Source organism: Pelodiscus sinensis, chromosome 4, assembly GCF_049634645.1.
Source record: "Pelodiscus sinensis isolate JC-2024 chromosome 4, ASM4963464v1, whole genome shotgun sequence".
NCBI lineage: Eukaryota > Metazoa > Chordata > Testudines > Trionychidae > Pelodiscus > Pelodiscus sinensis.
The window spans coordinates 44911373-44923804 of NC_134714.1; the positions used below are offsets into that span (position 1 = coordinate 44911373).

At 43.3% G+C, this 12432-nt stretch overlaps 1 protein-coding gene across 4 annotated transcripts in view; it reads right to left on the reverse strand.

Moving 5' to 3' along the window:
* LIN52 (lin-52 DREAM MuvB core complex component) overlaps nt 1-12432 on the reverse strand; it is a 132641-nt gene that overhangs the window by 42214 nt on the left and 77995 nt on the right. The gene's annotated exons all lie outside the window — the stretch shown is intronic.

Sequence of the window (12432 nt, forward strand, 5' to 3'; positions counted from 1 at the left end):
CCCCCAGCAGACCAAGGAGACGCGAAGCTAGCACCCGCCCCAGCAGACCAGGGAGACGCGGAGCGGCTTTTCTCAGCAGACACCTCAGCTTGAGAATAAAGGACTGAGGGAAGTGAGGTGTGGGAGAATAAAACTGAGCTCTGGAGAAATGTTTGGCTAGAGTTTCCCCTACAATATGTACCAGTTCCCACTTACATACAAATTCAACTTAAGAACAAACCTACAGTCCCTATCTTGTACGTAACCCGGGGACTGCCTGTAGTTGAAATGACTGTTAGAAGCACATTAGTAATACTTAGCTCAGAATAGCATGTCTATAGCTTGTGCAATGCAGCCAAGTTAATACTGCTTTGGGAAACCATTATTAGTTTGCTGATTTGTGTGTTGAAACTCCCCGCCCTTAACAATGCAGTAAGGTGAATTTTAAAAATTAAATTCTCTAAATACATCAGGTATTATGTTGTGATTTATCTTTATTTAAATGTCATCTACTAAACAGTATCTAGTGCTTATATTTGTATAAAGAGAAACAGATATTTAGTCTGATAAGTCATCATGGTTGTTGGTAAAGGCTCTGAACTGGGATTCAGGAGACTCAAGTTCTCTTCCTGCTCCAGCACAGGCCTGGTGGGTAACATTTGACAAGACACTTCACCTCCCTGTGACTCGTTTTCCCTCTTTCCTTTTTGTACCTGGTCTAGTTAGGTTAGGCAAACTCCTGTCAAGGATGGTCTAGGTTTACTTAATCCTGCTTCTGCACAGGGTGATAGACTAGATGACCTTTTGAAGTCCCTTCCAGTTCTTCTAGAATTCCGTGATCATAAACTTTTCAGGACAGGGACTGCCCCTTACTATGTGTTTGCACAATGCCTAGCACAATGGAGCCTGTAATACAAATAAATAAAAAATAAATGTCAAAAGGATCTCCTTTCAAAAGCACTCCTGTCTTAAAACCAAAGAGCCACTCCATTCCTAAACCACTAGTAACAATAGATGAATATAGAAACATCTGAATGAGACATAGAATCATAGAATACTAGACTGGAAGGGACCTCGAGAGGTCATCGAGTCCAGTCCCCTGCCCTCATGGCAGGACCAAATACTGTCTAGACCATCCCTGATAGACATTTATCTGACCTACTCTTAAAATATCTCCTCAGATGGAGATTCCATAACCTCCCTGGGCAATTTATTCCAGTGTTTGACTACCCTGACAGTTAGGAACTTTTTCCTAATGTCCAACCTAAACCTCCCTTGCTGCAGTTTAAGCCCATTGCTTCCTGTTCTATCCCCAGAGGCCAAGATGAACAAGTTTTCTCCCTCCTCCTTATGACACCCTTTTAGATATCTGAAAACTGCTATCAGGGGCGGATATAGGGCAGGGTGAATGGGGCGGCCGCCTTCCCACTAGCATTCACTATGTTAGGTGTTCCTTCAGACTTCTCGGTGAAGACCGAAACAAAGAAGTCATTGAGCATCTCTGCCATTTCCAAGTTTCCTGTTACTGTTTCTCCCTCCTCACTGACCAGTGGTCCTACCCTCTCCTTGGTCTTCCTCTTGCTTCTAATGTATTTATAAAAAGTCTTCCTGTTTCCCTTTATTCCGGTAGCTAGTTTGAGCTCATTCTGTGCCTTTGCCTTTCTAATCTTGCCCCCGCATTCCTGTGCTGTTTGCCTATATTCATCCTTTGTAATTTGTCCTACTTTCCATTTTTTATAGGGCTCCTTTTTTATTTTTAGATCATGCAAGATCTCGTGGTTAAGCCAAGGTGGTCTTTTGCCATATTTCCTATCTTTCTAACACATCGGAATAGCTTGCTTTTGGGCCCTTAACAATGTCTCTTTGAAAAACTGCCAACTCTCCTCAGTTGTTTTTCCCCCTCAGTCTTGATTCCCATGGGATCTTACCTATCAGCTCTCTGAGCTTACCAAAATCCACCTTCCTGAAATCTATTGTCTCTATTTTGCTGTTCTCCCTTCTACCCTTCCTTAGAATTGTGAACTCTATGATTTCATGATCACTTTCACTCAAGCTGCCTTCCACTTTCAAATTGTCAACTAGTTCCTCCCTATTTGTTAGGAAAAGGACATTGGCAGAGTAGATGCTAGTTCAGGGGGACCTTGATGTGATATGACCAAGTGATGATAAATCAGCATGCCAAGAGTGCTCGCACAGATTTCAAGCTTCATCCCCAATGGCAACAAGACCATGCCGAGGCCCCTTACAGCCAAGGCCTCACATCTAACAGAAGAGACCCCATCACAAGACACAAAGAAAGGAGAAGGGCAAGCACCATAATAGTTTAAAAGCTGACGGACAAATCATACTCACAAACAGTACTCATATGTGCAGAAAGGGGACCAAAAAAAAAACCTGTCAAGAGATAAGTTGAGGACCTTAACCTGAGTTTGGAGTTTACCATTCTTATAAAGGGTCTGAAGGAACTGAAAGGCAGTTGAGATGATTCCCCAGCACAAAGTAGGAAGGGATGGGAGAGCAAGTGGCTCCAAAGTCTATTGTTTGCTAGACATTTCTAAGCTCCCACACAGGGAGATGTTTCTCTTGAGATTGAATAACTATATGGCCAGTTCTTGAAGGAGAAGACAGTGCTTTCCTCTGTACCCATTAATGGCATGACTGGGAGGTCAGAGAGAGCTCTAAGTAGCATGTATGGTATCAAGGAACTGCAATGAAGAATGGGGGTCCCTTCTACCCCTCCACTCTTGTGACTGAATGCACTACATGACTGCATCATTAGTTATCTGTTTGTTCACTCTTCCCCATAATTCTCTCTCTTACGCCACCCCTAAGCATGAAACCCCATTCCTGAGCATGTCTAGAAGGTTACTATCCTCTCCTCTTCAAGACTCTCTTTAAAAGCCAACTCTGCTACAAGTGTACAGAAATAGCCAAGGCATCACTTAATTAAAAATGATAAATCAAAGCTTTCACGACCACACTATATTGCATACTAACCTTCTTGGCTAATGGTCTTAGCAATAAGAATTGATAATTGATAATGTTCTTAGCAATATTAACCCTGCTCTTCACCCATCCCCTCCCTACATCATGTCTGAAATTGTGTATGATCCTCAGGACAGGGTCATATCTTTTTATTTTAATTGGGAAGTGCCCAGTACTTTCCTGGGTATTCCTAAAAATAATAAGTAGGCATAGTGGAGAGAGAAAACTCCAGTCTGAGCTTACTGAAGAGAACAAAAGATGCATGGGAGGATATGGAAGGCATGCTTGCACTTCCTCCAATCCAGTGGAGAACAAAAAAGTATTTGTTCAGATGGAACATAACCCCAGAGAAATGGCAGGCTATAGACACATGACTTTGCAGGCCTCCTTGGAAGGGTGTGATTGCTTGGTAAAATGGAGCATATTCTAGCATCCTCTACAACAGAGGGAAAAATTACTTCCCCCTCAGCCAGACATACTCTAACCAGAAAACTGAAGGCCCCGGAGCCTCCATCAGAACAAAAATGGTTGACACGGGCTCAAAACATAGCTGAAATGGAGAAAGCACCTTTACAATTTCTAGGACAAATAGATAAGACAATTCAACCCCTCTAGTCTGCTATGATGAGTACACTGCATACAGATTAATTGTTCCAAAAGAATGGAGAGGTAAGGAACCAACAATTCCTGGAGATGTTACTCAAGGTGTTGATTTATAAAGGCAATTATATACCAACAATACATTTAAATTCTCACCAGCACTTTCCCTCACACCATGTCCTTTTTTGTTGCTGATGCAATCCCCTTCCTCACTGTGACTCCTCCATTCTCTGGGGCAGGCCTTCATGGATATACAGGTCTTTCTGACTGCATGGTTACCCCCTTGCTGCAGTCTGTCTCTAGCACCACCTCCATCTCTATACCAAACAGGCATATATCTACTCTATGGACTCCCACAAGCTCAGAGCATCAGCGTTGTTATGTTTTCTATCTTCTACCTCTCCCTATTTTTTTAAAACATGCTTTTAAGCAAATGATACGCTGTATCTCAACATACCTTTCAATGCTTCCTGTGGCTTCTTCTGAGGCTTCCTCTTTACCTGTCTAGACTAATGAATTTGTGGGTTGTTACTGGTTTCTGCATGCTTCACCTGGAAGTCTCAGACAGAGCTACTTCCTTGGGCAAGAAGAGCCTCCTCAAATGCACTTTTACCTCCCTCCTTATCTCAGTCCTCCAACAGGCTGATGTCCGCTCTGTCTGGGATTCTCTCAGTCACCTCCATGTTACCTGCTGTGAGTTTCCCAGGTTTCACAGTCCTGGCTGCATAGGTCTCCATGAAGATACTGATAGCTATTCACTTGCTGGAGGAGGAGGGGTAAGGTTATGATTTCTTGAGCCCAGCTTTACATCCTTGGTGTTTATTCTCCAAATTCTCTCCACCCACATGTGCATTTCACAGCTCCGTAAGGTAAGTTGGGTGTAAGCAGATCTGCTTGATTTACTGTTGGGTCATTGGAGCGCAGCCAGCTAGCTCTACAGCACTATGCCAGTACAGTCACTAAGATGACTGTTTCAACCATTTTCCTGCCCCTTTGGCAGTCCAACAGGTTTTCCTAAGTCGACCCCTTTTCCACACACACAAACATCGCTTTCTTTGCTCATCCATGGAGGCAGTTGGGATTTTGGATGCAACAGGTGCAGCTACTGGGATTGCTGGTTGGAAAAGCATTTGCTTGAGCCCGTTAATTAGCACAGTAACGGTGACTGTGCTCCATTAGCCAGCCCATGTGGTAGGATCCCCTCCCCAACCACCAGCCTTTCCCTTAATGAGAACTGGAAGAGGGACACTCACAAAACACTGCCTCAGAATAATATTCTGCTTTGTCCACGCCGGTAACGAGAGCTGACAGGATCACTACGTCCATTTCTCTTCTAATTAGCACACTTCCAGCTAGGCCTGAGCCAGCAGCCGGAGATAAGCGATCGGACAACCGTACCGAATCACAAACACAAAGAGGCCCATTCCCCATAATTAGGTGAGACAATCCCTCAGTCTTTTCTCGGCTGGAGCTTGCCGGTAAGACTCTCGCTGTTTTGGTAAGTCCCAGCAACACAAGTTACACGTCTCCCCAGGACACTAATAAGCCCCTAATTGTCTTCCGCTTCACACGGCTCTTACCGCAGGTCTGACTTGGGGGAATTCTCCTAACAAGCGACAGCCCGCACTTCTTGCGCCACAAACAGCAACTGGCGCTGCCTCTCGGGTGGTTACACTAAAAAAAAGGGGAAGTGGATGAGCAGGCAGAAAGCAGCCCAGCATCTGGAGTCTTGCTCCTGCAGAGCAGGGACCGAAGGAAGAGGTCAGAATGGCTGGCATCATGTAAGTGTTGCTGGGGACAAAGACAGTCCCTAACCTGCCCCCATCTTCTCTCCTCCTCCTCCTCCACCACTCTGGCATGAAGCCACCTTACATGTTGTCCCGTCCCAGTCATCAGCTTGCCTTCTGCCTTGCCCCACCATCAACATCTTTTTGCCCCTCAGACTGCTCCCTCATGTATGTGTTTAAATATTCTCCTTCAAACACAAGGATCTGAAAAACTTATTTTTAGTTCATTCCAAAGCCAAGGCTGTTTTGAATGTTATCTTTGTTTTGAAGATGAGGAGGGACAACAGTGAACTCTGGGAGGAAGGGGGAAAAAAAAAAAAGGCTGGCTGCAGAGATTTTAGCTTACATAACCACAAAGATTCCCCTTTTGGGGCTTTCCCTGTGTCTAATCATGCTGCAGCTAAAAGGAAATGCAGGATGGCAGTTGAGACAGGGTCTGCCGATAGAGCCAGGTAGTCACATTTCTGCCAAACTCAGAAGCATGTGAAAAGGTAACTCCTAAATAAGACCCTGTCATTTCTAGTGAATTTACATAGGGGTTTATGGCCTGGGGGTTTTTAAAAATTAAGGCTGGCCAGAAAACAAACAAACAAAAATATCCATTTTGTGAAACATTTCAAAACTTGTTTTCTATCCAGGGGCACTGACAGGTTCTGTGAACATCTGAGAAGGTGTGTGGGAGGACCATAAAGCCCAGAAGGGGGGCAGAAGGGGTGGGATTGAGGGCAGCCATCCCTCAGTGCCACCCCTGCCAGCCCTAAAAGCTGCATGGAGTGTGCAGCAGAACACTCCAGCAGCAATTTAAAGGGCCCATGGCTCCAGCCCCTTTAACCAAGCCCTAGGGCAAGTGGCCTCCTTTGTCTCCCCGTTGGTGGGCCTGTTTCCATCCAATGCTGAATAAAAAACAGGACCCTGTGTGGTACAGATTCAGGTTCCTGCTCCAAATCAAGCAGAACAGAGTCCCCTCCCCCATTCTGGTTTTGACTTGAGAAACCTTCCTAACGATTCCGTAAAGTATTTCAGTTTTTCACAAAGTGATTTTTTCAACAAAAAATGTTTCCAAAATTATTTCAATCAGCTCTGTTACAGATTCTCAGCGCCTGCAGCTCTCAGTGACTTCAATGTGATTTGTAGGGTACAGAGCACTTCAGAAAAAGCAAACCGACAGGCCTTGTTGCACCTCATTAGACAACTACTTCAATTTACACATCTTAAGGTGCTAAGTAAAAGGAGGAAGTTTGGGGAGCATGAAGACAGGGGACAAGCAGTAGTAGCCAATGCTGGCATAGAAAATGGTCAGGAGCAGATAATTAGCTAGAATGGCAATTTATATATAAATATACATAAATATTAGTAATGACTAAATAGAGGGGCAACTGGAGATAGGTATTTCTATTTATTTCCCCATCCTTGTATATAAACTAACAAATCAAATATCCATCCTGACCCTGATCACTTTGCTGGTATCTTGTATCATGCTTCTTATTCTGTTTAGACTGTGAGCTCTTTGGAGCAGGGACTTGCATACTTTCAGGCCAGAATGGACAATCATGATTGTCTAGTCCAGGGTTCAGCAACCTTCAGCATGGAGCCCATCAGGATAATGTGCTGGTGGATAGCGAGACATTGTTTGACTGTGCACAGGCATGGTCCCTTGCAGCTCCCAGTGGCAGTGGTTTGCCATTCCTGGCCCATGGGAGCTGCAGAAAGCAGCAGCCAACACATCCCTGAGGCCCACGTTGCTTTTCACAGAAGTTAATCCACCTTTCTTCTGTAATAGACCTATAAGTTCTGGCTGAGTTACTGAAGTCCTCAGATCATGGTTTAAAGACTTCAAAAATACAGAGAATCCACCATTTACTCTAGGTCAAACCAGCAAGTAACGCTGGCCCCACACTGCAGAGAAAGAGGACACCCATCCCTCCCCCCGCCACGGTCTCTACCAATCTGACTTGGAGGAAAATTCTTTCCCAACTTACAACATGGCAATCAGTTAGACCTAAACATGTAGGCAAGACTCACCTTGGAAAAAATTTTCTGTAACAACTCATAGCCTTCCCCATCTAGTGTTCCATCTCTAGCCATTAGGAGATATTTGTTAATAGCAGTCATGGATGGGACATATGCCATTGTAGGCAATCAAACCCGTTCTTAAAACAAAATAGTTTATCCCCCTCCCTCATTACTCCAATTGGAAGGCTGTTCTAGAACTTTACTCCTCTGATGGTCAGAGGACATCATTTTGATTATGTTGCCACAACCACAGTTGTTCCTGGGTCCCGCCACAAGGAAAACGCCTCATTTGGCCTGCCATAAGAACATAACGTAAGAACATAAGAATGGCTGTACTGGGTCAGACCAAAGGTCCATCTAGCCCAGTATCCTGTCTACTGACAGTGGCCAGCACCAGGTGCCCCAGAGAGGGTGGACCGAAGACAATGATCAAGCGATTTGTCTCCTGCCATCCCTCTCCAGCCTCTGACAAACAGAGACCAAGGACACCATTTTATCCCCTGGCTAATAGCCTTTTATGGACCTAACCTCCATGAAATTATCTAGCTTCTCTTTAAACTCTATTGTAGTCCTAGCCTTCACAGCCTCCTCTGGCAAGGAGTTCCACAGGTTGACTACACGCTGTGTGAAGAAGAACTTTCTTTTATTAGTTTTAAACCTGCTACCCATTAATTTCATTTGGTGTCCTCTAGTTCTTCTATTTAGGGAACTAATAAATAACTTTTCTTTATTGGCCCTCTCCACACCACTCATGATTTTATAGACCTCTATCATATCCCCCCTCAGTCTCCTCTTTTCTAAACTGAAAAGTCCCAGTCTCTTTAACCTCTCTTCATATGGGACCCGTTCCAAACCCCTAATCATTTTAGTTGCCCTTTTCTGAACCCTTTCAAGGCCAAAATATCTTTTTTGAGGTGAGGAGACCACATCTGTACACAGTATTCAAGATGTGGGCGTACCATAGTTTTATACAGGGGCAGTAAGATATTCTGGGTCCTATTTTCTATCCCTTTCCTAATAATTCCTAGCATCCTATTTACCTTTTTGACCGCCGCTGCACACTGCGTGGAAGTTTTCAGAGAACTGTCCACGATAACTCCAAGATCTCTTTCCTGATTTGTCGTAGCCAAATTAGCCCCCATCATACTGTACTTATAGTTGGGGTTATTTCTCCCGATGTGCATTACTTTACACTTATCCACATTAAATTTCATTTGCCATTTTGTTGCCCAATCAACTCAGTTTGGTGAGATCTTCTTGGAGTCCCTCACAGTCTGCTTCTGTCTTGACTTTCCTAAACAGTTTTGTATCATCTGCAAACTTTACTACCTCACTGCTTACCCCTTTCTCCAGATCATTTATGGATAAGTTGAAAAGGATTGGTCCCAGGACTGACCCTTGGGGTACACCACTAGTTACCCCTCTCCAATCTGAAAATTTACCATTTATTCCTACCCTTTGTTTCCTGTCTTTTAACCAGTTCTCAATCCACGAACTTATCCCATGGCCATGTAATTTACACAAGAGCCTTTGGTGAGGGACCTTGTCAAAGGCTTTCTGAAAATCCAAGTATACTATATCTACTGGATCCCCCTTGTCCGCATGTTTGTTAACCCCTTCAAAGAACTCTAACAGATTAGTAAAACAGGATTTCCCTTTACAGAAGCCATGTTAACTTTTGTCCAACAAATTATGTTCTTCTACATGCTTCACAATTTTATTCTTTACTATTGTTTCTACTAATTTGCGCGGTACTGAAGTTAGACTTACCGGTCTGTAATTGCCAGGATCGCCTCTAGAGCCCTTTTTAAATATTGGTGTCACGTTGGCTACCTTCTAGTCATTAGGTACGGAAGCCGATTTAAAGGATAGGTTACAAACCACAGATAAGAGCTCAGCAATTTCCCATTTGAGTTCTTTTAGAACCCTTGGATGAATGCCATCCGGTCCCGGAGATTTGTTAACATTAAGTTTTTCTATTTGTTCCAAAATCTCCTCTAATGACACTTCAATCCAGGACAGTTCCTCAGATTCATCACCCACAAAGGATGGTGCAGATTCGGGAATCTCCCCAACGTCCTCAGCCGTGAAGACTGAAGCAAAGAAATCATTTAGTTTCTCCGCAATGGCTTTATTGTCCTTGATTGCTCCTTTTATAGCTCGATCATCTAGGGGACCCACAGGTTTTTTAGCAGGCTTCCTGCTTCTAATGTACTTAAACATTTTGTTATTTCTTTTTGAGTTTTTGGCTAGCTGTTCCTCAAAATCTTTTTTCGCTTTTCTTATTACATTTTTACACTTGATTTGACAGTGTTTATGTTCTCTTCTATTTATCTCACTAGGATTGGACTTCCACTTGTTAAAAGATACCTTTTTGTCCCTCACTGCTTCTTTTACATGGTGGTTAAGCCACGGTGACTCTTTTTTAGGTCTCCTGCTATGTTTTTTAATTTGGGGTATACATTTAAGTTGGGCCTCTATTATGGTGTCTTTAAAAAGTTTCCGTGCAGCTTTCAGGGATTTGGCTCTAGTCTCTGTGCCTTTTAAATTCTGTTTAACTAACCTCCTCATTTTTGTGTAATTCCCCTTTTTGAAATTAAATGCCAGGGTGCTGGACTGCTGAGGTGTTCTTCCCACCACAGGAATGTTGAATGTTATTATATTATGGTCACTATTCCCCAGCGGTCCTGTAACAGTTATATCCTGGACCTGATCCTGCACTCCACTCAGGACTAAATCGAGAATTGCCTCTCCCCTTGTGGGTTCCTGCACTAGCTGCTCCAAGAAGCAGTCATTTAAGCCATTGAGAAATTTTATCTCCGCTTCTCTTCCTGAGGTGACATGTATCCAGTCAATATGGGGGTAATTAAAATCCCCCATTATTTTGGTAGCCTCTCTAATCTCCCTTAGCATTTCAATGTCAGTATCGCTGTCCTGGTCAGGTGGTCAGTAATATTTCCCTACTGCTAATTTCTTATTATTGGAGCATGGAATTACTATCCATAGCGATTCTATTGAACATGTTGATTCAGTTAATATTTTTATTTCATTTGATTCTACATTATCTTTCACATACAGTGCCACTCCGGCACCCACCCGGCCTGCTCTATCCTTTCTATACATTTTATATCCCGGTATGATTGTGTCCCACAGATTTTCCTCATTCCACCAGGTTTCAGTGATGCCTATTATGTCAATCTCCTCATTTAATACTAGGTACTCTAGTTCACCCATCTTATTAGTCAGACTCCTAGCATTTGTGTACAAGCACTTTAAAAATTTGCCACTGCTTATTTGTCTGCCCTTCCCTGATGCATTGGATTCCTTTGTATGCGGTTGTTTGTCTGCCCTGGCCCATGGTTCGCCCTCTCCCCTCCTCTTTCTGACTACAGCTTAGAGAATCTCTATCAATGGATTCTCCTCTAAGAGAAGTCTCCCTCCGATTTATGTGCATCTCCGCACCAATCAGCTTTCCCCCATCTCTTAGTTTAAAAACTGCTCTACGGCCTTTTTAATGTTTAGTGCCAGCAGTCTGGTTCCACCCTGGTTTAGGTGGAGCCCATCCTTCCTGTATAGGCGCCCCCTCTCCCAAAAGTGTCCCCAGTTCCTAATAAATCTAAACCCCTCTTCCCTACACCATCGTCTCATCCACGCATTGAGACTCTGCCATGATCTCAGAGTGCTCCAGTCCATGTGGCTAAAAGGGCCATCCACAACCCCATATGGTCCACAAGGGGCATGACAGGACAGGACGCCTCGACCAAGTGTCACTGGAGGCTGGGTGAAGACCTTTGGAGACATGTGCCCCACCTTGCCCCATGACAATTGCAGCACACCAGAGCCTGATGTTTTCCACACTCTGGCCACCACTCGTGGAGCAGGTCACCCTATCCACAGCCCCGCCACTCCCCCTACTGATTCTGCTTGCTGGCACTGTGCTCTTCAAGGCATGCTTCTTCTGAGCACAGGGACTCCAACCAAGAGGCACAATAAATATGCAAATGCTTGTTAGTCTAAAATCCAGAGAAATAAAGCTAACATCTGAATGGGGAAGGTAAGACACATGACAATGCTCTATCAAGTAATGACAACCCTAGGATAACAATGAAATGCCGTCGAGTTTTGATTTTCTACATCTCTCCCGTAATTCTACCTTTTTTCTTCCTTCACTGATTTTGATTCTTTTAATTATAAAATAAAAAAATCACACACGCAATTGTAAACATTTGTTGCGTCTCTGTAATGGTTCCATAATCTGGAAGAACATCACAGCAGAAAGAAATGGAGTTTGTGAAGGCTCCTAAAAATCTTAGTTCTTTTTGGCTGTTGCCACTTATTTACCAATGTGGTGGTAACACCTACTGGTCACGAACTAATATAGTGGGATGTACAAAAGCGTCTTGCTATTAAACTTTAAATGGTGGAAAACCTGTTGGTAAGGAACATTTCCTAGTTGGTTGGTCACAGCTTCCATATTTCACAGGGCCATTTCACGAAGACTCACACCATTTTGTAAGCTTTGCACTTGTTTATTATAAGAACATAGAGCAACAGCAGATAGATAATTTTCTGCCTAACATACAAAAGTACATGTAAATACTACCAATTAAAAAAAAGACATCACTGTTTCATCTCTATACATGACAAGTACAAAACGAATAAATATCTCGAATCTAAAGGATCTCTCACTTGTTTCCCCATCGTTAGAAGATAAGTACTGCTAAACAGGGTAGTAATAAAAGAAAGGGGTTTTTGCATGCTATGGTGCCAGCTACTTGAAGTTTGAGAGTCTTTACTGTCCAGATCACAAAACGGGCATGCAGATTTGTGACAGACTTCTGGGATTTCCCTCTATACTTCTCAGCTTTCCAAACATCTCATATATTGGAATAGACACCACCAGAACATGCAACAAAGAACCAAAATTCACACAAGTCATTTTGGGACCACACATTTTATATATATAGAATACATCTAAACTAAACTAGACATACAAATGTTAATTTCCCAACAAACATATAATTTAAATTAACACTTTCAAAGCTACATCTATGCCCATTTTGACCAG